Source organism: Ambystoma mexicanum, chromosome 5q, assembly GCF_040938575.1.
Source record: "Ambystoma mexicanum isolate Mex_15411 chromosome 5q, UKY_AmexF1_1, whole genome shotgun sequence".
Classification (NCBI taxonomy): domain Eukaryota; kingdom Metazoa; phylum Chordata; class Amphibia; order Caudata; family Ambystomatidae; genus Ambystoma; species Ambystoma mexicanum.
The window spans coordinates 1,325,385,760-1,325,411,032 of record NC_090933.1 but is presented as its reverse complement, the minus strand read 5'-3'; the positions used below and the strand labels follow the sequence as shown (position 1 = coordinate 1,325,411,032).

Genomic DNA, 25,273 nt, shown 5'->3' with positions numbered 1-25,273 from the left:
CAATAGGGCGAAAAACACAGTAGAGAAAACAAACACTGACCAGAGCTTTGTATCAAAAGTATATTATTATTTATTTAAAACACACTTTAAGAAATACACTATCACTCTAAATCAAAAGCAAGTTAAAACACAGTCAGGCAAAGTATACACACCTCCCTTGATAACTATTAGACAAGTCAGAGTTAAAAGGCCACTATTTGTCAAAACAGATGTGAGCGTGTAACTTAGCTGGCACTCCAATAGTTAAGTTAAAGGGAGAGAAAAAGGCAGGGCATACAAATAAAACGGTTCCCAACACTGTTAAGTTCAAAGCAAGTGAGTGAAGGCAGTATACACTGTAGAGCCAAAGTTCATAGGCCAGGCCCACTTTAAATGGAGCAAGGCAAAATGTGCCCAAGATCACACAGTTTAAAATGCACTAAAAGTCTTTTCACAATGTTCAAAAGAGGTTGGGGTGGTTCAAGAGGTAGAGTTAGAAGGTCTGGGGGCCAGCCCAGTTGGAAAGCAAAGGATGTAAGGGTCACCTCTAGCAAACCGTAGAAAGGGAGGCCAGGTGGAACACAGTACGTTTAAGAGAGAGGAAGCTCCAGCGGTGGAAGTTGTTCCTGGCAGTGTTTGCAGTTTGTTGTTTCCACCAGGGGAAGAGAAGATCCCGTCAAGGAGGAAACTTGGAGTCGGTGCACTGCCCAGGGAAGAGACCAGCTGCGGAGTTCGTCGGTTAAAAGGTGCGTTCCTTTTATTCGCGGTCACAGTGGTGAAGCTTGGCTATCCGTCCATCGGGGTGCTTGGCACGGGCGATTCGACCAAGAGACATCCTGGAAGGCGAAAGGTGGTGAACTGGTTGATCCCACCAGCTCAGAGGAAGAAGACTCTCCTGGCAGAAGATCCTCTCTTGTCGTTGGGGAAGTGGTGAGGTCGTTGCAGCAGGGCTCCACCGGTGGTGTCGTCGTTGCAGATGGCTCAGCTTCTCCCCTCTTCGGATTCTTAGGTCCTGTGGCGACTTCTGAAGTTCCAGTCCCAAAAGCCCTGCTTTTATGCAGAAAACCCCCCATTCAACAGCCTATCTGTCACTCACACATGCTACCAATCAGAATAGAGTGCGACTTGGGTTGCTAAGGCAACGCAGTCCAGGGTGCCAATTCCCCTCCCCACACATCCTGTGGAACCCAGACAGAGTGGCACCATTTGGAGGGCATAAGGAATACAATGAAGAGAGCCCAAATTCCACGATTGTGGAGTCCTATCTTGTTTTTGGGACTTAAGGTTACACAAGACTCGAAAAGATAGGACTTAGTCCTTTATCAACAGTTATCCATTCATCTGAATGCCATTGGTTAATTCAAAAAGTACAAATTTTAATGGAGATAGCAAAATAGTCTAAAATACATGATTAAACCCTCTAAAAAGATACAAGTGTATCGTGTTGACAAAGACAAACATTAAGAACATACAATTCTAAAAGATCTTAGAGATTATGACTTTCTAATCTCTAATTCTTCTATTCTAATTCTATTCAATAATTAGGATTAGATTGTCCCTTCATTGGAATTTTCAATTCACTCAGACAGTTTAACTAATTAGACTGACAAAAAATTCTCGACATGTTTCAGTCCTCTGTGTAGGTCTTGGGACTTTCTTCAGGAGTGGTCAATAAGGGGGGTTTAGAATGGGCTTCAGCTAAGTATGAACTCTTCTGGCCTCTTCTTTAAGATGATAATAACTGTTGATAAAGAAACATTAAAAAAGAATCAATGTATGTTTCTTTAGACACGTTTAGAGGTGTCAAAAAAGACTACAGGGTCCATTTGGTTACCTGGTCTTCTTAGTGTGGGGGCTTTCTTGATTAGCAGGCGAAAAAATGTCCACATGTGTTGGGCGTAATTTTCTTGGGAGGAAGGATATTCCTACCGAATCTGCAAACAACAAATTATTTTATTTACAAGAAAGTTTACTCCAGCCTTCAGCTTAGAAAACACAAAGCATTCTGGTAATTGCAGTTCCTCTGCAAGGTCGTTTAATTTGGAGAGGAGTGGTGTCCTTTCTTTAGTAATTGGTTTTGGTTTCTATATATTTTAAACGTATTTTAAACATAATGGCGAGATCATAATAGCTTATCCCTTATGCATGGGTTCTTAAAAAGGTCGCATTTTAGTCAGCTTACCAGTAGTTTAGTCAGAAAACTCTCTCTGTTCTTTTCCTTGCCGCAATGTTTTGCGGATGTGTTAATGAAGTTTTAGCTTCTGTGTAGAGGCTTCTACAATTGGTTTCTGAAATAAACCACACGGGTTGTATCCGTTAGTTCTAAATGGATTCCTATTTCCCATTGCTGAAAACAGTTCGAAAAAAGACTTTAGTAAAACTATTCTCCAGCTATTCTTAAAGCTAGAAAAGTGTTAAAAAAAATGCTAAACGGATGTTAAAAAATGCTGAGTTTAAATCTAAGTGCTATCTTACTTCTCTGTATTTCAATACTTTGCACAGGCTACCGTGTGTATCATGATTTACCTGTTTCTTCGTCTCTAGTCATTCCCAATGGTGCCACTACGGGGTGGAGTGGTATCCCTGTGGGCTGGTGTCTTCTATGGGCTGATTCTAGCTCCTTCTGTAAGATCCTCCTTCATGGGTGCCGGCGCCTGTTCTGGTTAGTATCTATGTTTCGGCCGCCATTTTGAGAGGTCTATATATAGCTCTCTAGTAGTCCTTTTTTAGTGTTTATGTCATTAAAGGGCCTCTACTTCAATTGTGTTCTCTGTTTCTGCTATTAACAGTCAAAAAGAAGGTTGTGCCAATGATTATAAATTACACATTAGGGCGATCAGATTTTTAACCAATCTATAGACTCGTTGAGTCCTATTTTGTCACTTTTAGTTAAAAAAATTAATCTCTGTTCTTTTTCAAGTAGGATTCTATTTTTTGTATTGTGATCTCTCCCTTGTACCATTAGTAAAACGGTCCAGCTGAAGTTTTCATAACCATGTTGTGCTTCCCCAAAATGTTTTACTAGAGGTGCGTTAGTGACTTTATTTTTCAAACAGCTTTTATGTTCAAGCATCCTGGTTTTTACCTTCCGGTTTGTTTTCCCTATGTAGTGTTTATTACACGGACATGTGATCATGTATACTACATACTCAGAATTGCAATTAGTCATTAGTTTTTGTTTCCAAATTAGAGAAAGTGTTAACACATACTAGCATATCTTGTTGCGGTTGTTTAATTTGTGCTTCTAGGAGGGCTTCCTTGTTGTTGTTCGCCGCTCTTTTGGCTGACTTTTTGATCAGTTTTTTGGGGTATCCTCTTTGTTTTAATTTGGCCGTCAGATTTTTTGCTTCTGTTTCAAAGTCTGCATTTTGGCTGCTATTTCTCTTGAGTCTTAAAAATTGGCCATATGGAAGGTTATCTCTCATGTGTTTAACATGATGATTGGAGTAATGTAAGAGTGATTTTTTTTCTGTTATTTTTATGGTAGGGTTTAACCAACAACCCTATGAGTCTCTGCATTCGTGTGGCTAAAATTCTGGTGAAGATCTGGGCATCCACATTTAGCTAGGACATGGGACGATACGATTTACAGCTCTCAGGGTTCTTATCTGCCTTTGGTATAACAGTAATCAGTTATTTCCCAAGGGGGTGGCTGCTCGTGGCCATAATGTTGGAGAAGAGGTCTGCCAAGTGACACACCAGGGGCCCCGCAAAGGTCTTGTAAAACCCTACCGTATAACCATCCTCCCCTGGGGCTTTTCCCAGTTTCAACCCCGCCATGGCGTTCAGGACCTCTTCCGGTGCGATTGGCTTGTCTAACTCAAGGCTCTCTCCATCCCAGAGGCTTGGGAGGGGGACCCTACCAGGTACCCTTTTTGTGAGTCCTCGTCCGGGGTCTCCTCTTTTCTGTGTAAATATTTGTAGAATGCAGCAAATTTGCTAGTGATTTCCCCTGCCTCAGTGCGCTTGGGCCCTTCGTCCCCCAGGACCGCCGTCACCCACCTCTCCACCCTCTGGCCACAGAGTTTCGCCGCCAGTTTTGTGTCTGCCTTGTCCCATTGTTCATAATATTTTTGTTTCAGGAACTGCAGGCTAGACAACACCCTACCCATCTCTATGTCTGAGTTCCAGGCATTTTCCCATCACCACCCCAAGGTCTTCAGCCAGTTTTGCGTCGTCCTTACCTTCCACCCTCTCTAGGTTGCGAATCTCCCCCCCCAGAGGTTTCGGGCTAGTAGGGTCCTAATTCTCTTTTTGGTGGCGCCCTCCCTAATAAGGAGACCCCGCCATGTCGCCTTTGCCGCGTCCCTGACCATACCCTTCTCAACCTCGCCTGTGTCATTGAGACAGAGGTATTCCCCAATTGCCTCCTTCATTTCCGCGGCAAAGACTGTGTCCCTGAGGAGGAGGTCATTGCATCTCCAAAAAGATTCCTGTGGTCTCAGGCCTGACAGGACCACATCAAGTCTCACCATGTCATGGTCTGACCAGCTGATCGGTAGATGCTCGCTTTTACTAGCCCTGCTGATTTTCTGTTGTTGCATGAACTAATAATCTATCCTCATTCTAGACCCGTGGACTGGCAAGTGAAATGTATGAGTTGGCGTCTCTCCATACATCAACCAGCCCCCGGTCCCACATAAAGTCTCCCAGTCCCTCTCCTGTGGTTCCAGACCTGCCCCCAGAGGTGACTTGCCCTCCACTGTGGTCCATTTCCCTGCCTGCCCACATGTAGAAGTCCCCCCCCACCCCAGGATAAGGAGACCCTCTGTCCTACTCAATATCTCGCCCATGGCTTCCCTCAGAACTTGCATTTGGCCTGTGTTTGGGCAGTAGACTGATACAATGGTTACTTTGGAGTGTTCGAGGAAGCCCGAGACCACCAGGGCTCTCCCGTCTACCCTTATGTTGGGACATGTTAGGTAAACGGCTTGGTTGTTAGGCTGTTGTCTGTCATGGTGTAGGAAAGTGTTTGTGTTGGAAAAGGGGCAGGGGGTAGAATTTCTGAGCATCCGACGGGGTAGGATGGGGAAAATGTGTTATAGGGAAGGTGGTAATGCATCTCACCTGTTGGTGTCCCACTTCCACTTCCTGAGGCCCCCTCATCCAGGCGATCCTCCCACACCGGTCCACCCCCAGGAACTGGACCCAATAGCGATGGCCATGTCTTGGCCACCTAGATGACAGATCCCTGGGGACTAGCGGGTGAGATACCTTCAGGTTTCTCACAGGGCATACATTAGTTTTCAAAAATTGACTAGCAGCCTTTGCTAATTCAAATTTCTCCCGCATGGAGTCTGGCATGGATTCACATGCTCATGAATATTCCCGGTCGTCAGGCTGGGAACCCTTGGTAAAAGAAAAGAAAATAATTTTCAGTTTCATTTTTGAACTGTATTTCTCCTAACTAATCACTGAGCTTTGGGTCATAATTCCCCTAGCCAATGACTGTCCTCTACCTAAGCCCCTCCTCTGGCAGCCATCTTCAGATTTTTACCACTTGTTCAAGTGTTGGGAGTCCTCATGCTTAGCTCTCGAACTTTTACTGCGTTTTTTGCTTTTTGGAAGAGTGTTACTCTATTTTTTGGTCATTCGAGCCCTTTTGCTCCATCGATTAACCTTCCGATTAACGGTGAACCGTTTTTTGGATTCTTCAGCGCCCCTCGAGGCGGATTTCGTCTAGTTTCTTCGTGGAGGCTTCCAGAAGATTCTTCAAGGCCTACACCGTGTGGATCATGGCGGACGGGAAGAATGATTCCCCCTTTCTCTTTAAGCTTTGTGCTGACTACGGTTTGCGGAATGTTTATATGGACGATAAATATTCCCAGTGCCTCTACTGCCTGCACCCAAGGAGGAAGATTGTGCGTTTTGCAGTGAGCTCTCGAAACACACATTGAAGGATCGGCGTAAACGGCTGGAGGAGTGGCTGCAGGTCAAGGCCTCTACCCCGGGTGGCACCCAGGGGCATGCCTCTTCCAGGTCCGGGAAAGCTGAGCGGCCTTCTAAATCCTTTGAGGGCGCCCTTCCCGTGGGAGTCCAACAAAATGGCAAGCACTGCAAGTCCACTACCTTCAGGAGCGCCGTTGCAGCGGGCTCCTGGAGGTCAGGGTGCGTTCGACATGTCCAGCTGCTTCGGTTGCCAGTCATTGCTCTGGATCTTCATCCTAGAGGAAGTCGGACCACCCGGGCAAGCTCAAGGTGGCCCCAGAGGCGACCAAAGAGAAGACTAAACAGGATACAGCTTCCGGCCTACCCTTGGCGGAGAAGGCCAAAGGGGACCGAGTCCCGACCCATCCCCTAAGGAGAAGGTCAAGAAGGACAATGTGTCCGGGATGACCACAAAGGACAAGGGATCTGTCCAGACCGTGAAGGCCCAGGTGCATCAAACGAAGATGCCTCCTTCCATCGAGGTGGTGGTAGTGTCCCTTCTAAAGGCCGTGGGGGCGGACCCGCAGGGCACCCTTCCTAAGGCAAGAGTGTTCCTCCCTCCCAGGAGGGTTGCTGCGTTCCACCCACCCAGAAGACCCTGGACAAGTAGTTGCCGATCCTCTCCCCGAGACAGTCCCCTCTAGATGTGAAGAAAGGGGGGGAGCGCGGACGTCCTCCAGGGCATGGATATCTCCTCAGAGGAGGAACTCCTCTACCTACAGACTGTCCAGGAAGGCTATAGCAACAAAGGAAATGTTGGAGTTGCGCCCTACGACGAGGGTGCCGACGAGGGCGACCATGACGAAAATACCTTTGAGGAAGGCGACCAAGGGCCTTGGGACGATGAGGTCCTTGGCTCTGCCCCTGCGCCCCTGCTTTCAATATGCCCTGCGCATCAGCTGCCCCCTAGAGACCTTTCAGTGAACATTCTCTCTACTCTGCATACGCTGCTCTCTGAGATACAGAGGAGGATGCCGGTTACGCCAGCGACAACCCTGCTCAAGTTTCTCTCATGGAAAACAGCTTTCCTCGTGGCTATCACCTTGGCCAAGCAGTTCGGGGAGAGTCAGGCACTGCCTTGCCATCAGCCTTTCTTGTCTTTCCACGCTTCAAAGGTTGTACTGCGTACACACCCAACCTTTATGCCAAAGGTGCCATCGGAATTCCACCTCAACAAACCTTTGGTGTTACCTGTCTTCTTCCCAAACCCGTCGTCACCAGCGGAAAGGACCTAGCATTCGCTGGACGATGCTCGTGCCTTGAAGTTTCATGTGGCACATACAAAGAGTTTTCAGAAGACTTCTCAGTTTTTTGTCAAATATGGACCTGCAAATTAAGGAATGGCCTTCCATCTCCAGTTGGCTCTCTGGCTGCATCATGCACTGGCATTGACTAGCTGGCAGACCACTGCCTGGCCAGCCGAGAGCTCACTCAACCATAGCCATTACAGTGACAACAGCGTTTTTTTCTGATGTGCCTCTACTCGACATCTGCTGGGCTCCGACACGGAGGTCCACACACACCTTCACAAGGTTCTACTTCGTTGACAGGGATTCCAGGGAGGAGGTTTGGGTCGGCCAAGTAGAGCTACGCAATCTGTTTGCTTGAGGTGAGTCTGTTCCAGATCTGTGTGTTTATTGCTTCTGTTGAGCCTTGCCACCACCCATGGTTGTTTATATCTACTGCTGTGTAATCGTTATTCATGAGCCTTTGAATCCATGCCAGACCCCATGCTGGAGAAGGTTTAAGTTACTTACCTGTAACTATTGTTCTCCAGCGTGGTTCTGGCATGGATTCACATGCGAAGCCTCCCACCTTCCCCTCTGTGGTTCTTCTTAGTTCATATTGCCACTTTACGTGCTTACCAAATCTGAAGATGTCCACCAGGGGTGGATCTTAGGGAGAAGACTGTCATTGGATGGGGGCAGTATGACCCAGAGGACAGTGATTGGTTTAGAGGAGAAATACAGTTAAAGGAGCTTAGCTGCTGCACGATTTACCTCACATCAAGAGGAGGTATGTATTAAATTCACAGATCAATATGAGGCATATAGAAAGATGTATGTAGATATTTTTGGCAACAGAAAACATCCTTATGTGCTGCAGAAACATGGAATTTTAGACATGAGCATAACACTAGTGAATCATGTCACTAGTGGAAATACATATATATGGTCCAGACATCAATGTTAAACCAGTGGTGCCTATGTTTCTTCAAATCCTCAATAGGTATTCCTATAAGTGTTCCAAACATCAATATCAGTGCAGTAGTGCCAACAAGCTCCGTTAGGAGGCACGTGCATGCGTTTCGCCCTTGCTCGGGCTTCCTCAAGGCACAAGTATGTTTAGTCATTCAACAATTTGATGTTCTTTTCCAACATTTGTCTTTTAACACATTGTTTTTGTCTGAGCAGCATTCATATTTGACATTTTTTTCTCCTAATTGTTATAGTCTATGATGCTGAGTGGACGAGTGTCTTGTGGTTCTTAGGGTAAGGTAAAAGTATACCATTCGAAGTTAACAGTTTTGTTTGTTCTCATTTTCTTCTAATTTACTCCGGATCCAGGGTCCTTTGAGGTTGCTCAAGTAGTAGTCCTTAGTTCATTGTCTTTCTGGTGTGCCCCTGCTTGACATCTGCTGGGCTGCGACGTGGAGTTACACACACACACACCGTCACAAGTTTCTACTGCGTTGACGGATTCCAGGGAGGAGGTCTGAGTCGGCTAAGCCATGCTACGCAATCTGTTTGCTTGAGGTGAGTCTGTTCCAGAGCTGTGTGTTTATTGCTTCTGTTGAGCCTTGCCACCACCCTTGGTTGTTTATGTGTGCTGCTGTGTAATCGTTATTCATGAGCATTTGAATCCATGCCTGACCCCATGCGGGAGAAGGTATAAGTTACTTACCTGTAACTATTGTTCTCCAGCAAAAAGAATTGTGGAATCCAAGACAAATTTCCCGCGAAACGCGATGCAGGAGGTGCTCAGTCTGTATCCCTACAACACCCAGCTACTCGATAGCACTCACCATGATTCCAAAGAATCTTTATAAATTGTAATACCGCAAGTGTTATCAATCCATCAATCAATCCAACACGTATATAGTGCCAACAACCTTCACCATAGGCATCAGGGTGCTAAAAAGGTGCTGGAGTAAGGATGATAACAAACTCAGCTAAACAGATATGTTTTTAATTGTGCCTTTAAAAAGATCAAAGTCCTGGATCTTTCATCGAGACAGAGGGATAGAGTTCCATAGTTTTGGGCCGGCTACAGAAAAAGCTTGACCTCCACATCTTTTCAGCCGTTAGGATGGAATTTTCAAAATGCATTGGGAGGCCGAACTTAATGGGTGATTTGGATAATACAGAGTTATTTTCTCCTCTAATGCCAGGCATCCTCTGCCCTGAAGTGCTCGATGAAAAATACACAGTGATTTAAACTGAATCTGGGCCCCGACCAGAAACCAATGGAGGCTTTGTCAAGAAGAAGAAATAAGCATTCCATAAGGAATGCCCTTAGCCAGTGTGGCTGCTGTATTTTGCAGCTGGTTGAGTAGATAAGCGGGTTGATCTAGAAGGACAGCATTATAGTAGTCAGACTACTGTTAATTATGGCAGTAATAACTGCCGCTTGGAAACAAGAGGGAATATAGTGCAGAACCTTTTTCCGTTGCTTCAATTTGAGAAAGCCTGCGCTGCAAATGGAACTGACCTGAGCCTCCAGTGACATGGAGTCCGTGATCTTCATTCCTAGTTTTTCTATGACTTTCATAGGAGAATGCAGAGGGCCAAGATCAGACTGCCAAAAGTCTGATATCAGGACTGGGTTGAGGCCGGGGGGTCCACCACTGGCACCTCTGTTTTTCCTCCATTAGGCTTCAGCCAGTTTTGGCCCATCCTGCTGCTGACCGCTGTTAAACAGGTTTTTTTTGTAAATTGGTTTTATTGTTTTTCAAACCCAGAGAATGCAGTTTTCATTACAAAGAGTACAGAATAACTCAACTGCTTTACATTTGCACATACTTAACGACTAACCACAACTTGACCCCCTCCCCCCTCACCCCCACCCTGCAGCCCTTGAAGCGACAGTTGGTCTAAGGTAATTTTTACAGTCCGGCGAAGGAGTTCATAGGCAAACGAATTTTTGGAAAAGTGGCATTTGCATAAGACTTTTCAGAATTAACATTAGAGCAGTAGGCAGATCATTGAAATTGCGCTTTGGCTATATCATGTTGCACACTCAACTTTGTGCGATATACTTGGCTCGGAACTCGGACAATTCATTGTCAATGGAAGTGCGGTCACCATGAATGGCTGCTGTTAGCTTGTCCATTTTGAAGATATTACGGGAGACGTTGATCCACTCAGCTTTAGTTGGTAAATTAATTCTTTTCCACACAGTTGTAAGGCAGGTCCTCGCAGCAAGCAAGAGCCCATGCGTCATTATGGGTAATTTGGTTGTTTGCTCTTCTGTTTCGACCAAACCAAATAGAATCAAGAGTGGGTGCTTCTCCCTTTCCTCTCCTTCATCCTCTTTTATCCAACTGAGTACTTCGTCCCAATATGCCTGGACCGCCCTACATCCCCACCACATGTGCCAGTAGTCCGCTTTCTGGCCACAGCCCCGCCAGCAGAGAGGACTCACATCCTGATACATCCTGGCTAGTCGGAGTCGGTCGTACTGCCACCTATACAAAAGCTTGATCCCGTGCAATTTGTACTGGCAGGAGATAGAGGTTTTCGAGGTCCTTCTACAAATCTTGAGCCATGTTTCTGGGGTGAGATGTCTCCCAAGGTCTTTTTCCCACTTTTGTTTCAGAGCGATTGAGGGGGTTGTGTTGACTCCAACTAGTGCTGCATACATTGCACTGATGAGTCCCTTGGAGCCTATGTATGTGTCTAGATATTTTTCGAACAGTGTGAGGTCTCTCTGTAGAGCCTCCCTCCATACCTCCCGGGTCATAACACCTTTTAGTCTTAGGTATTGGAAAACTGAGAGCCGACCTATGCCGAGAGCTTCTTCCAGCTCTTGGATAGTGATGAAGGCGTTATTCCTCCGTAATTGGCCTGCCCTTTCAAACCCTGCCTCGTACCATGATTCGAAACTGCCTGAGTCGGGAATGTCATCTCGGATGCCCGGGGCCAAAAAATGCACCAGGGGGAGGGCCATGTTGTGACTCCTTTCATTCCTTTGTTTGGTTTCCATATGGCCCATATGGTCCCGAGGATGGGGTGGTTTTTGATGCTATTTCGTAATTGGGGCCCAGGTACCCATAACCATTCTCCCACAATAAAAGGACGGAGATAGTAGTTGTCTAAGCCTATCCATTGGGGGTCTTTTTGTTGTCTGACGTGTGGGATTAGTACTCGCAGTTGTGCTGCTCTATAGTAGAGCTCTATGTCTGGGAGACCCACCCCGCCCTCGTCTTTCGGGGGGTGAAGTAAGGCAGCAGGGACCCTGGGTTTTTTGTTTTGCCATAGGAAGGTATGTAGGACTTTTTTGGTGGTTGTAAAGAAGTCCCTGGGGAGTTGTATGGGGAGCATCTGAAATAGGTAAAGTAACTTTGGTAGGATTACCATTTTAATGGTGTTCAGTCGGCCCATCCACGAGATGGTGAGCCTTGTCCACCGTTCAATGTCTTTTTGTATTGTGCTTAGCATCGGGGGGAAGTTGGCTTCAAACAGGTCACCCAGGTTACGAGTCACATTGATGCCCAAATATCGCAGTGTAGTGAGACTAACCTCCATCCCTAGGGGTGTAAATCGCTCAACCTCTGAGTCCCTACTCTTGTCTAGCGGGAGGAGGACCAATTTCTCTGTGTTGATTTTCAGGCCCGCCAATTGACCATATTCGTCAATTATTTCCATGGCCGCAGGTATCGAGCTCAGGGGGTTCGTTGTATGCAGGAGGATATCGTCAGCATATAGGCCTAGCTTGTATTCCTGATCCCCTACTGTAATTCCTCCTACCCTTTTATCAAGTCTAAGCTTCTGTGCCAGTGGTTCAAGAGACAACACAAACAGTATAGCAGATAATGGGCAGCCTTGCCTGGTGCCTCTCTCTAATGGGAACCACCTTTAGTAGCCATTGTTCACCGCCACATAGGTCCGGGGAGCTGAATATATTGGCTTAATGGCACAGCGTAGTTTGGGGCCAAGACCTATCCACACTAGAACTCTTTCTAGGAACTCCCAATCGACTCTGTCGAAGGCCTTTTCGGCATCAAGCGACAGGAGGGTGGGGTCGTCATTCCTCCCCTGTGCCGCGTGTATCAAGTGTAACGTCTTCCTCATCGTGTCAGCTCCCTGCCTCCCCGTAACAAAGCCGACCTGGTCAGTGTGTATTAATTCCGGCAAATGCGTTTCTAATCTGGCCGCTATCACTCTTGCATATATCTTGGCATCTATGTTAAGGAGTGATATGGGGCGATATGACCCACAGTATTTGGGGTCTCTGCCTTCTTTTGGGATGACCGATAGAAGGGCCTGAGCAAAGGACGGGGGTGCCTGCCCTGTTTCGAAGATGTGGTTGAATAGAGTCACCAAGAAGGGGGTAAGGAACGCAGTGAACATCTTGTAGAAGCCAGGGGTGAAGCCATCGTCCCCGGGCGCCTTTCCTGACTTGAGACGTTTAATGGCATCAGCCACCTCCTCCTCAGTGACCGGAGCGTCAAGAGCTTCCGCCTCCGGGCGTTTAAGCGCTGGGAGATCTGCCTCTTTGAGATAGGCATCTACACTCCCCAGTGGGGGAGGAGGGTCACAGGTATATAAATCTTCATAAAAGAAGGCAAATGTCTCTCGTATGCCCTCTGGGGAGGATTCTGTTGTATCCACAAGAGTGCCATCTGTCCTCTCTATCATGTCTACCCATCTTTCTGACCTTTGCGCGCAGAGCCTTGCCGCAAGAAGGGCATCGGCCTTGTCTCCTTTTTCATAGTACTTTTGTTTCAGGTATTGTAAAGTCTGGGTCACCTTGTTCATCTCAAGGGCTTTTAGCTACTCCCGTAATGCCTTAGCTTCCGCAAGGTGTGTAGCTCTACGTTGAGGAGATGTCTGGGCTAGACTCTCTGCTTCGCCTAATTTCTTTCTAACGTTAGCCTCCAGCAAGGTGTGTTCCCTCTTTTTCCTCGCCCCCTCCCTGATTAGGATCCCACGCCACGTGGCCTTTGCCGCTTCCCAGACATTCACTTTCGCGACTTCACCCGTGTCATTGGTCATGAAGAATTGTTTGATTTCACTTTCCAATTCCTCCCTGAAAACCACATCCGACCACAACGTTTCGTTGCACCTCCACTTAGTGTTGCGATGGGCAAGGCCATCCCAGTCTAGTTCTGCCATAACCATGTCATGGTCAGACCATGCGATGGGATGTATGTCTGCGGTGTGGAGTATTCTCATCAGGTCTTCCGAGTCTATTCTTGTGAGCATGTCATGAGGGGTGGATCGAAAGGTAAATCCTTTGTCCATTGGATGTAAGAGACGCCAACTGTCCGAGAGGCCGTACAGGGCAAGCATTGTTTTAATTTCTGCATGTTCCTGCGACTGGGGAGGTTGGGAGACATTGTGTGCGGTTTGCCTATCCATGGCACTGTTCATCCTTGTGTTGAAGTCGCCCCCAAGAATAGTATGACCTTGCGATTTATTAAACAGCCATTCGGTCGTTTTAAGGAGGAATCTTTTTTGGCCTTGATTGGGTGCATAAATTGTGGCAAGGGTCACAACTGTGTTCTGAATGGATCCCATATTAACATGGCTCTATCCTCCGTGTCAGACCAGGAATTTAGGACCTTCATGTGGAGATTCTTCCGGACCAGGATCCCCACCCCGGCTTTCTTGAGGACACCCGAACTCCAATATGTATGCCCCACCAGACCACTGGGGATCCCCATCTCGCTACCCTTCTGATATTTCGTCTCTTGTAAGAACATAATATCAATGTTCGACCTCTTAAATTCCCTCGCTACCAGCGAGCGTTTAGTGGGAGAATTCAAGCCTTTTACATTAAGTGTGCATATGCGTAGCTTGTGATGTCTAGATGGTGCTGCTATTGCAATGTGTGAGGTAGCCCCATAGGTGCGCCTGCCTCAATGTCTCTGCTCTAAGAGCCTGCCATATGCCTATTCCTACACAAGTAAGCCGGTTCCTATGTGGCCTTATGGGGGCCACTGACCATCTTTGTCGCTCAACCTTCAACAGTATTAAGTGTGCCTTTCTCTTCTCATTTTCGTATTCATCCGTTCCACCTGACCTTTCCAGTCGCACTAGCCCACCCCTCCCCCCTAAACCATACGGCGTCCGATCCGGCTGGGTTATGTTCACCCAATCGTCTTCGGACCACCAATGGGAACCGCACCTCAAACGGTCCCAACCACATAATAATAAAACATAACCATGAGCCCCCCAACTCCACCCCTTCATATGTAAACATGTTAACGTACTGAACTGCATTTCAACAATAGGATCTCAGTCATTTGCGCCCGATATTCGGCCCCCGGTAAAACTTTGTAAGGACCCCCCTTCATTTTCATATCGGTTCACACCACCTCCTACGTGCTACCCTTTCTCGGGCCTCACACAGACCTCTGCTTTCTCCATCTTCTTTAGGGTCCACTTAAGCTCATCGAGTCACATCATCTTAGTGTACCCTCATCCCAGGTTGCTTTACAAGCACCTCTTCCGCATCAGGTGAGGTGGTGTGAGGACACGGATTCTACCTTCCCCCGTTGCTACCCAATGGGTGTCCATCTGACGATCTCCAGGGTCTCTAGTTAGCCTAATGTCCGTCGCCAGGTGCACCCATGAAAAGAGAAATAGGTAAAAGAACAAAGTAGGTTCAATGTTCAGTGTCCCGGGAGGCGTTCATCCGTCTATATTTCCTGGCGCCCTGCATCTTCTTTCTCCGTGGACCTTTGATGTGCCATTCCTTTGCCTCCGGCCTGTTTCCGCTCTGTTACGGTTCCTCCTCTTGGGTACCCAGTAGGTCAAATATGCAGCACCTAATATCCTTTTCCGAGACTAGTTTGATGGCATTACTTTCCCATTCAAAGGAGAGCGAGAAGAGATAAACCCAACGGTATCGGACCCCTTTTTCTTTCAGCATTTTGGTGAGTGGTTGGCACTTTCTCGGCATTGCTAGTGTGAGGGAGGATAGGTCTTGGTAAATGGAGACATGTACCGGGCCCAACGCGACTTGCGGAGTGTTTCTGGCCTTGTCCAGGACCCTGGCCTTGTCTGCGTAATAATGGAATCGGGCAAGCACCGATCGTGGGCCTCCTGGTTTTCCCCCAGCCCTGTGCACACGTTCAATTTTGGGCTCATCAATTGAGTCATCATTGAAAAGCGACTTCATTATGCTATGCAATGTTCTTTTCAGGTCTGACTCGGTCTCGCCTTCATTATCCGGAATTCCAAAGATGCATATGTTATTGCGCCGCTCCCTGTTTTCCAAGTCATCGATTTTTAGGTGAAATTCCTCCTCCCTAGCCTCGAGTCCGGCGAGTTGCACGTCCATCTGGGTCTCCAGGGTGTTCAGCAAGGTCTGGTTGTGCTCAACTTCCTCAAGCCTGTCCTCCATTTTGTCCATTCTTTGAGTTATTTTATCGATCTTGCCGCCGATGTCAGCTCTAATACTCTGCATTTCGTTGAGGATATCGGCGACGTCCGCTTTGGTGGAGGCTGCCTCGGGGCCCGGTGTTGACATGGTGGCTACTCCGGGTGCGCAGTAGCCGTGTTGCGAGGGTGAGAACTGGTATGCCGCCAGTCTCTCCTTGGTGTTCATACATTGGGTTTGGCGGTGTTTGGGCAGGAGATCCCACCAAGGGTACAGTCAAAGGGTGGAAATCGGGGCTTGTCCCTGGTTCCACAGCCACCCGACTGAATATGGTTCAAGGTTGGCGGGTGCCTTCTGGAAGAGGAGTCTGGGCAGTTGAGGAGGGCAGGGTGCGTGCTGCTCCTTGGGGGGCACCCGTTTAACCGTGTTGAGGTCCAATGGAGGCAGGCCTCGTTATGGACGTTGGTTCAGAGAAGGGCACACGCCCCGCAGCACGTGGAGGCCCAGCTCTCAGTGTGGGGGCGCCTTTCCAATGAGAGGGGTTCTCCGCTGTTGGTGAGGTCTTGGGTGTAGGCCCAGGCAAGATGGCGTGGGGGAGATCTCCTGACCAGTAGCTTTTAAATTGAGGTTCAGGCCCCGGAGGGGGCAAAAGATTGGTGGTTGTGCAGAGGAGGGCACACGCCCCATAGATGGGGGCCCAAACCTCTGTACTGTCCTCACTTTGGGCGCACGTCCCTCACCCCGATTTCCGTGGCTGGCTGTGGCGTCTAAGTCTCCCAGGGCACTGCGCTTGTCCTACGGAGCGGCTGGGCGTAGGCCGCGTTCGATATATACAGCGGCCCGCGTGTCCGGCCTTGATGTGGAGGCCCTCTTGAGGCCGCGTGCCGCCTATGTGGCCCGGTTACGGTGGGCGGTTCTCATCTGCACCCCAAACGCTATCTTCGGCCCCGGGCCCTTGATGAAGAGAGTGCCGGGGGGGATAGGGAGGACCCCTGGCCAGGCGAAGCGCCACTGTGTGCTCCGAGGGGGGAGGTCACTTACCCTCTCCACAGTCTCCTTTCGCTCATGGCCCGGAGCTGCTCGGGTAGCTGCACGGGTAGTGCGGCCACACTCCCCCGCCCCAGAAGGTCGCTCGCCTTGCAGGCGAGGCGGGACAGGTGGAAGGGCTGCGGCCGGCGAGGGTTCGCAGCAGGGCCTGCGTCGTTCGCAGTCGGCTCGTGGAGGGAGCCGGGTTCCTCGATGTCCCGCTTTCCGGCTGCTGCGTGTGCGGCGGAGAGGGGCCTTGCTGTCGGATGGACTTTACTCCGGGATGGGAAGTCCGTTTTTCACCCAGACTTCGCTCAGCGGGTGGGGGGCCACTTCGGGTGGCATGAGCAGCAGTTACTTCTCCTCAGGGGGGTCAAAAGCGGGGGCTCAAAGCGCTTTTGGGACCTGAGGGTGCGGAGCTCACAAGGCGGTGCTCATCGTCCGTGCGCCCCCTGGTGGCCAGCAAACAGGTTTTTTTTTAAGCCATCAGGCGTGCGGTCCATTTCCGTTCAGCTCTGTGGACAGTTGCCCGCTATGCCCGGAGTTCCAGGGAGAACCAGAGAGCTGATGAACTTGCATCTTTCTTTACCAATTCTAAACATGCCAATTCATTTGCAGCTGCTGAGCAAGCAGCAGTATGCTGAGACAATGGTAGAGGCAGGGGCAGACCATCTTTATTTGCCACGTGGTCATTTGAGGTTATCTGTTCAAGTACTGACGGTTCAATATGGTGCCAAACTCTCTGCAATACTTTGGGCTGAGCCGGCCTTTTAGTAGGTGAAGTTAGAGCAATTTTACAAGGGATTAACAAACGATCCGTCCATAGTAAGAAAGGCCCTGAAGAAACACAGCGTAAGTCTGGAGAAGCAGAAATTAGATCAAGAGCATGTCTCTTTGTATGTGTAGAACCTACCACTAATTGAGGCAGTGATAAACTGTCCATACAAGATAAAAAGGAGGCTGCCGTGGCTCAATGAGGAGAGTCAGCCCAGAAATCTAAATCTCCAAAATACACAGATGGTTAAGATGGGAAAGAGCCAAAGCAGATACATTTGAAAAAACACCTTTTTCAAAGTTCATAAAGCTTAATGTAGGTAGGCATATACAATCAAAAAGTGAAGTTTAAAATAGGAAGTAGCCGAAATTCTCACTAACATAGATTACAATTCTATATCCAGAGTCCGAGGTAAAATCGAACAAATTAGGACTTTTTGAAAGTTAAGGCAACGCCATCACCAGGATGGTTGGCGTTGCAATAAATGTGTAAAATAGAGTAGCTCTCTGTTTTGTAGGAAATCCAACAAAGCAGAGAACGTGGTAAGTCTTCAACTGTTTTATTCAGTGTCAAGCTAAATAGCCCCCCCTCCAAAACAAGCAGGGCAACTGACACTGGGGGTCATTCCGAGTTTGGAGGTAAGCTACTGTCCTTACCGGCATGGGGCAAATACTGTGTCCGTGTAGGTCAGAGCCCGCTAATATAGGGCTATTACGACCTCGTGGGCATGCCACTAAAGTCCCAAAAATGGCCCTTAGCGGCATCAAGTAAAGCACAGATTGCACTACCGGCATGAAGCAAGACGGCATTAGAGGTCACCGCTATTAGCGGTCACTGTAAATAAGTGGAACCGGAAGTAGCGTCATCGCACAGGAAAAGGAAAGAGCACAGCGGCCATCTTTAAAAACACAATCCATTGCCATCCTCAGCAGCCAGGACCTGTAGGATATTGATGTGTGTGAAATCCAATCCACAACAACACTACAATGCCCAAGGCTGTGTAAAAGGGTGCCTCTCACCAGCGCAAGGAGCGCTTTAATGAAGATGAGTTAACCATGCTTGCGGAGACCCTGGCAGAAAATGCCGATGTTGTGTTTGCCCAGAGCCTCAAGAGGGAGACCATAATCAGAAAGGAGGAGATCTGGGCACTAGTGACGCAAAAAGTAAGTGCGGTTGGCAATACACCCCGCACAACCAAGGAATGCAGGATGAGGTGGGATGACTTGCGCTGTGAGTCCGCAACATCCTCTCGCCGAACAGGAGCCAGGCCATGGCAACTGGTGGAGGAGCAAGTTCTCCCATAAAGCTGTCCTGGTGGGAGGACATATGTGCAAGCCTGATCGGTGTGGTGGCCATTCAAGGCATGGAAGACATGGAGTGTGGCGCTACGTCATCGGCGGATGGAGGTGAGTGTCCTAAGAAAACACTGCAATGCAGAGTCTGATAATAGTCCACCAATATGTCTGTCTAAGGAGGCTAGCCATGGCCCAATACACACACATTCCCAGCATAATTGTCGTACGCAGCACAAACACATGCTGATGCCTGCAGCAAGGCAATGCCATACCTTACACAAACCACACTAAGATGTCAATGGCATAAATCACACTGCATGCAGGCCACAACAAATATGCATGTCACATATCATACGTCTGCCCCAACATGAGTGACCCCGACGTATGCCTGCATAACCCGCCCATATCGCAAGCAATGTGATCATCCAAATTCAACTGCCTATTACCCTCTATTTTGGAGATGAGCAATAATACAAATGTATGCATGATGCTTCTCAAACCATCACTCATGCCGTCCATCTCTTCGACCCCCAAATGCTCAGACCATGACAGTGAGGCCCGGGACTCACCCCCACAGCCAACCACACCCCAGAAGAGGGCCTGGGATGAGGGCAACAGGCCTTCGACCTCAAAAGCCCAACACAAGCCTCGCCATGTACCACAGAGGAAACCACCTCCGGATGCCACGGCACTGGTGCCGCCAAGATCCGTCCTCACAGAACACGCAACTCCAGTCACACTGGCACAGGACACAGCTGAAGCTGCACTCTCAGCAGAGTCCAGTTCAGTCGGGGAGGCAGCAGCTACAGCACCCCTGGCTGAGGAGGAGGTGCAGGAAGAGGTGTGGGTGCCCGTGGAGGATGACTCCTCCGAACTGCCTCTCACACCAAGTCCAGCACCATCCCCCCAGCTCACATCGGTAGACTCCGACCACGCCACCACCCCGGAGCAGTCTTGGGGGGAGTTCAACCAAGGGGCCATGAGTCCCATAGGGGAGCCGATAGAAGCTGGGCATGACACCCAAGCACCCTCCACCTCCACAGGTGTACTGGCGGGGGTGCAGCAGCAGGATGAGCTAACTGCGCTGGTGCGACAATTTGTAAATGACAATGCCCAAGCAAGGCAGGAGTGGCACGAAAACACTGCCTCACTGGGCAAGATCATTGCCGATAACACCGCCTCCCTGGGCAAGATCTTTGCCAAAAACACAAGTAGACTGTGCAAGGAGGTATCAGCCCTGCGGCAGGTCCTCGGCCGCATAGCTGATGCAATGGAGGCCTAGCGTCCGGCCCCCCAAATGGAGCAGGCGGCCACCCCATCTTCCTCGAGCTCCACACAGACCAGCCCACTACGCAGGTCTGCATGCACCCTGCGCCGCCCGGACATGCCGCCACCAGGTGCATGAAGTAGACTGACCAGCCTGATGAAGGCAATAGACACTTGTTGGGACATTTGTGGGGGGAGGGGGACGGGGTGAGGTTGTGTGGGGGAGTTGTGGGGGGAGGGGGAGGGGCATGATGGTGTGTGGGGGAGTTGTGGGGGAGGGGGGGAGGGTGTGTGGGGAAGTTGTGGGTGGAGCAGAAGGGGGGGTGAGGGTGGTGGAGGGTTAGTGCACTTTCATCTTAATTGGACATTTCAATACACCCGTTGCATTACAAAAAAATTACTTGAGTGGACATTCATCATTGCGCATGTGTCATTTATTCATTTACAGTGCATAGTGTACATGTACCCCACACCCAGTGCCCTCTGTCCAACTATCATGTCACCCTCTGCAGCCATGTGTGTCAGAAATATTGTGCAATCACTGACTGACGCACAGCACGTCCCTCCTGTGCATCGGCACCGCGATGATGTGCAGCCACATCTTCTTCATCCCCTTCATCATCACCAGGTGGTAGCAGTTCAATGTCAGGGGGCAGGGGCACGTTCCGTCGGATACACATGTTGTGCAGCATGACACATGCCATGATGATCTTGGCCACCTTCTCATGCCTGTAGAGGAGTGCCCCACCCGACCGGCTAAGGCAGCGAAACCGTGCCTTCAACAGGCCAAAGGTCTTCTCAATGACCACATGGGTACATGTGTGGGATCGGTTGTAGTCCTCCTCGTGCCTGTTCTGTGAGTTTCAGACAGGGGTGAGGAGCCACGGCTTCAAGGGATAGCCACTGTCCCCTGCACGGGAGGCAAAAAAGGTATGTCAGTCGATTCATGATGGACAGCTGTATTAGTCACACATGTCTGCAGATTATCGTTGGTCACATGCACATGTCCCTGGTTGTATGCACGCCGTTTTTAAGCCCTCACTGTGTCCTGTGCCATGGAATAATGGTGTGGGTTGCATCTTCAAGATGATACACGGTGTGCACTGCCGTCTTGTTGCTCATGCATTGTGTACGCATACAGCTGTGTTCGTGTCAAATTTGTGATGTGTTGTGTTTTGTATGATTTTCAGTCTGGGAGCGTTGGCAGTAGGCTCTGCAATATTAGGCATTCAGCGCTAATTTATCCCATGGTGACATGCAGCATTCCTGTGGTTATGACGGCCTTGTGACAGACAGTGGATTCCCTTGGTGGTTCTGTTCAATGCACTTTTCCTGGCCAAAACTGCACGGATCTAACTGATGCTTTGATTTTATTAGAACATTGGATATAAATATTTTGGGAACTTGCAGCCCTCTCTAGGGGCCAACTGAGAAGCGTCAGTTATAATAAGGCAAAGTTGCCTTGTTTTCTTTTGTTTCTGTTCAATGCACTCCCATGGATGATTGTCCTGTGTGGTGATTTGCTGGAGACAGCAACATAGTGCATATACACTGCATGTTGCTGGATGTTGTTACGGAGGGTGAGGTCCGCTGATGAGTGGTGCACGTGTTGTAGGGTGGTTTACTGTTTGTCATGTTGTGATAGGTGGTGACCTTACTTCATTCCTATGGAATTTGGGTGTGATGTTCTGTTTGGGATGCTTTGAGGCAGTGTTTAGTGATGTGCACATCGTGCTGTCACATCAACATTGACACCATGGTGGTGTGTGCATCTCCCCCCCATTGCAGTGCCATGTGCCTGTCATGCAATTTACCAAGCATCCAGACACAACGTCCAGCATGTCGCTCCATGACGCGTGGTAGCGTGGAGTTCCCCAGGACCATGGAGTCATGAGTTGATCCAGGATATCGGGCACAACAATGTGTGATGATCTTGCTGGGGTCGCATACCATCTGTACATTGATGAAGTGGTATTGCTTGCGGTTGCGGTACACCACCTCCATGGCATGCATGACCACCAACTCCACGTGGGTGAAGTCGAGCGCACCTATACAATTTGGCATGCCTGCCAGTGCATAGAAGCCAACTTTTGTATCATAAATTCACTCCCTTCACACCTTCTGGTGCCTGCACTGCTCCCCCCTTTACCAATGACCCCACTGTTCTTGCTAATGACTTTAAAAAGAGCATCACTATAGCCATACACACGGTAGCTCCACTAACCCTCAAAAAAGCAAAGAAAGTCAAACATAACGCCTGGCTTACCCAGGAGCTCCTACAGTTGCGCTCAAAGAAGAGAGCTGCACATACTTCCTGGAAGAACAACCCCAAAGATTCCACTAAAGCTGCTTTCAAGGTCCTGTCTACTGAATATAAGACAGGCATTATCAAGGCCAAAGCCCTATCCTTCAACACAAGGGGCCTCATTACGACCCTGGCTCTAATGGATTAACGGCGCCGTAAAAGGCTGCGGTGCCGTTAACCCATTAGCGCCTTACTACGAGGTCCGTTTGCGGGACCCGACCTGAACGGCTGGTCTAGACCAGCCGTTAAAGTAGGGACCCGCAAAGGGACCTTGGTGCTAAGTACGGTACCGCAATTTGTGGTACCGTACTTGACGCCTTCCCCAGTCCCATTGAGCCCAATGGGGCAAAAATGGGAATGGGGAAGGGCCAATGTTCAATGGGGAATTACCGCCCCGCCAACCTTGGAATGGGGTGGTAATTCCCCATTGAACATTGGCGGACTCGTTACGTTACCGGCACCAACCATGGTGCTAATAGCGCCATGGTTTAGCGCCAGTATCGTAATGAGGCCCAAGGATAGCTAACGCCAAATCCGCCACTAAAGACATTTTTACCACTTTCAGAGAGCCTGAGACCCCCACCTCCCCTCCTCCCGCTCTTGTTAAAGCTGAGGTTTGGTGAAACAAAATTCAATCGGCCATGCTCGAGAAACTGGACACCCTGCACTCCAAGATCCTGGCCCACCAAAGGGCTCTTATCAATATCACAGCCAACAGCCACAGCTCACCTTCACCAGCCACCGACACTAACCAACCCCCCCTTCTGAATTTAAGGACATGACTGAGTCTGAAGTCAGTGCCCTCCTCAGGTCTATCAAACCGTCCAACTGCAAAGGGGACGCCTGCCCTGCACAGGTCATCAAGGACTGTGCAATCCCCCTTGCGCCTTTTATCACCGCCTTCATCAACGCCTCCTTCCAGTCTGGCCACGTCCCAGCTGGACTCAAAGAAGCGTCGGTCCGACCACTCCTTAAAAAACCCGCCCTAGACCCATCGGTCCCAGGGAATTACAGACCTATCACCACTGTCCCATTCCTACTGAAAATTCTGGATAAAGCAGCTTACCTGCAAGTGCAACAGTTCCTGGAGGACAACCACCTCCTTGGTCTTCGGCAATCCGGCTTCCGGCCGCGACATGGTGCCAAAACAGCCCTCCTTGACCTTAAAAATCAGATGGACGATCTTAGAGATGCAGGCAAACCGGCACTACTTCTCCTTCTGGACCTATTGCAACGCTCACCTGATTCCCACAGAGGTGCTGATCTTGGCAGGATGGTGACTATCTCGAAAAGTGAAGTGCAGGACTCGATTGGCTTCCGGGACTGGGCCTCTTCGCACTGTGTGTCTAACTCGAAGAGTAAGATGTCTGCAGGTGAAAGAATATGGGGTTAATACCCTGGGATTGTCGGGTATCACTCTCTCTCTTCCCCTCTCACTTTTCCGTGGAGCCCCAAGGTCAAGGTGCTCACCTTAGATAGGTGAATGCTGGACTCTCCAGCTGCGTCTGGTGCAGGTTGCCGTTACCAGTTCCTTCACTGGGTTGCAACGTAGGCCTCTTGACTTCAGAGGATTACTAACCATCGTTGACAGCACGAACGGTGAGTTTCCGGGCACCTTTTATGTCCTTACAGTCTTTAGGTGCGTGGGCACGTAGTATAATGCACTCTAACTGTCTCTTTTCTTTTGCAGCTAAGAGTTCGGATGCTGAAGAGACGCTGGAAAACGCCAGAGTATTTGCAGGCGCCTTATTTATGGAGGGCGCGATGGCACGTGAGTAAATAACCTGCCTTATGTCTCTCCTTTTCTCTTTCAGATGCAGGAATGCAGCGTTGAAGAAAACCGGAATTCGAGGGATGCCGGTAAGTAAATTCCCCACAGGAATAATTAAGCTTTTGTCTTCACAGGCTTTACAACGGCGGAGGAGCATCGAGAAGAGTTGGTAACTGCCGACGGATCAGGTGAGGAAAGCGCTGCAAGCGAAGGATGCCGTGCTAACTTGTTGTTTCTTTGTCTTTGCAGGTGCCTCTGAAGGCTGGATACAAGAAAGGTAAGCTTTTGTTCTCACAGGTTCAGGATCGGAAGAAAGAAGACTGGATCAGACACGGTGAGCGTTCTGCTGCAGATGCAGAATAACGCGAAGCATGTTGCATCAATCGGGTGTGGTTTAAATAGCCTTGGAGTGATGAGGCGTCTTCCTCCACTGCCTCGCCTAGGTAAGAAAAGAGTTCCTGTTCTAGAAGAGTTCCAGTGTTGTATCCAGGGAGTGGAGCCTGCCCCACCCAGGTAAGAAACTAGTCCCGGCTTGCAGAGGATTCCCATATGGCTGGAAAGTAAGCAGCATGGTCTGCTGCAGGTAAGTCCACCCAAGCATCTTTATACAAGTCATGAGCCCGGCGCTTCCAGTGCCGGGACCAGTGATTATGATGAGCCTGGTGCCACCGGCGCCAGGACAAGGTCCAAAAGGACCCAGTTGGGACCGGCTGGTGCCTGGGATGAATGTTAGGGGCCTGCTTCCAAGAACGTTGGGCTGGTCCTAGCTCCTTGGAAGCAGTGATCATGACACCTATCTGCTGCCTTTGACCTTGTTGACCACAAGACCCTATGCCACCATCTTGTCACCACAGCTAATTTCTCCCCCAGGGCCTGTAAATGGATAACCTCCTTTCTGCCAGAAAGAGTAATGAAGGTTTTCTCCGACACAGCCTCTGCCAATCCCAGCCTCATCCAATGTGGCGTCCCACAGGGCTGCTGCATTGCCCCCACCCTCTACAATCTCTTCACGAGGCCCCTCTTCTTCAAAATTCTGGACACCCTGGGCATCTCATACACTAACTATAATGATGACACTCAGGTGCTCATCCCCCTCTCGGGTGACTACACGTCTGACCTTAACACCCTCAACTCTATATACACGCCACAATCCAATCTCGGATGGCAGAAAACTGACTATGCCTCAATACTGAGAAAACCGAACTGCTTATTGGATCCCCGTCCACCCTGGGCAGGCTGGACAAGCAATACAGCTCTTTCACCGTTGACAACATCCCTATCTTAGTCTCTCAAACAGTCAAAACCCTTGGTGTCTACCTGGATCCGAACCTGACTATGGACATACAGGTCAATGCCATAGTTTCCTCCTCAGCCTACCA

General features: G+C 49.2%; 2 protein-coding genes across 3 annotated transcripts in view; both read left to right on the top strand.

Moving 5' to 3' along the window:
* Positions 1-25,273, top strand: part of LOC138498508 (zinc finger protein 268-like) — a 53,765-nt gene that overhangs the window by 14,997 nt on the left and 13,495 nt on the right. Inside the window, exon 1 of one of the 2 annotated variants that reach the window (XM_069622284.1) lies at positions 8,527-8,663. The exons of the other annotated variant lie outside the window; for it this stretch is intronic. The gene's annotated coding sequence lies outside the window, so the exon portion shown is untranslated. Of the gene's footprint in view, positions 1-8,526; positions 8,664-25,273 lie in introns of those variants that run through there. 2 annotated transcript variants of the gene reach the window in all.
* LOC138498518 (zinc finger protein 271-like) overlaps positions 8,532-25,273 on the top strand; it is a 173,135-nt gene continuing 156,393 nt past the window's right edge. The window contains exon 1 of the mRNA XM_069622299.1: positions 8,532-8,663. The gene's annotated coding sequence lies outside the window, so the exon portion shown is untranslated. The remainder of the gene's footprint in view (positions 8,664-25,273) is intronic.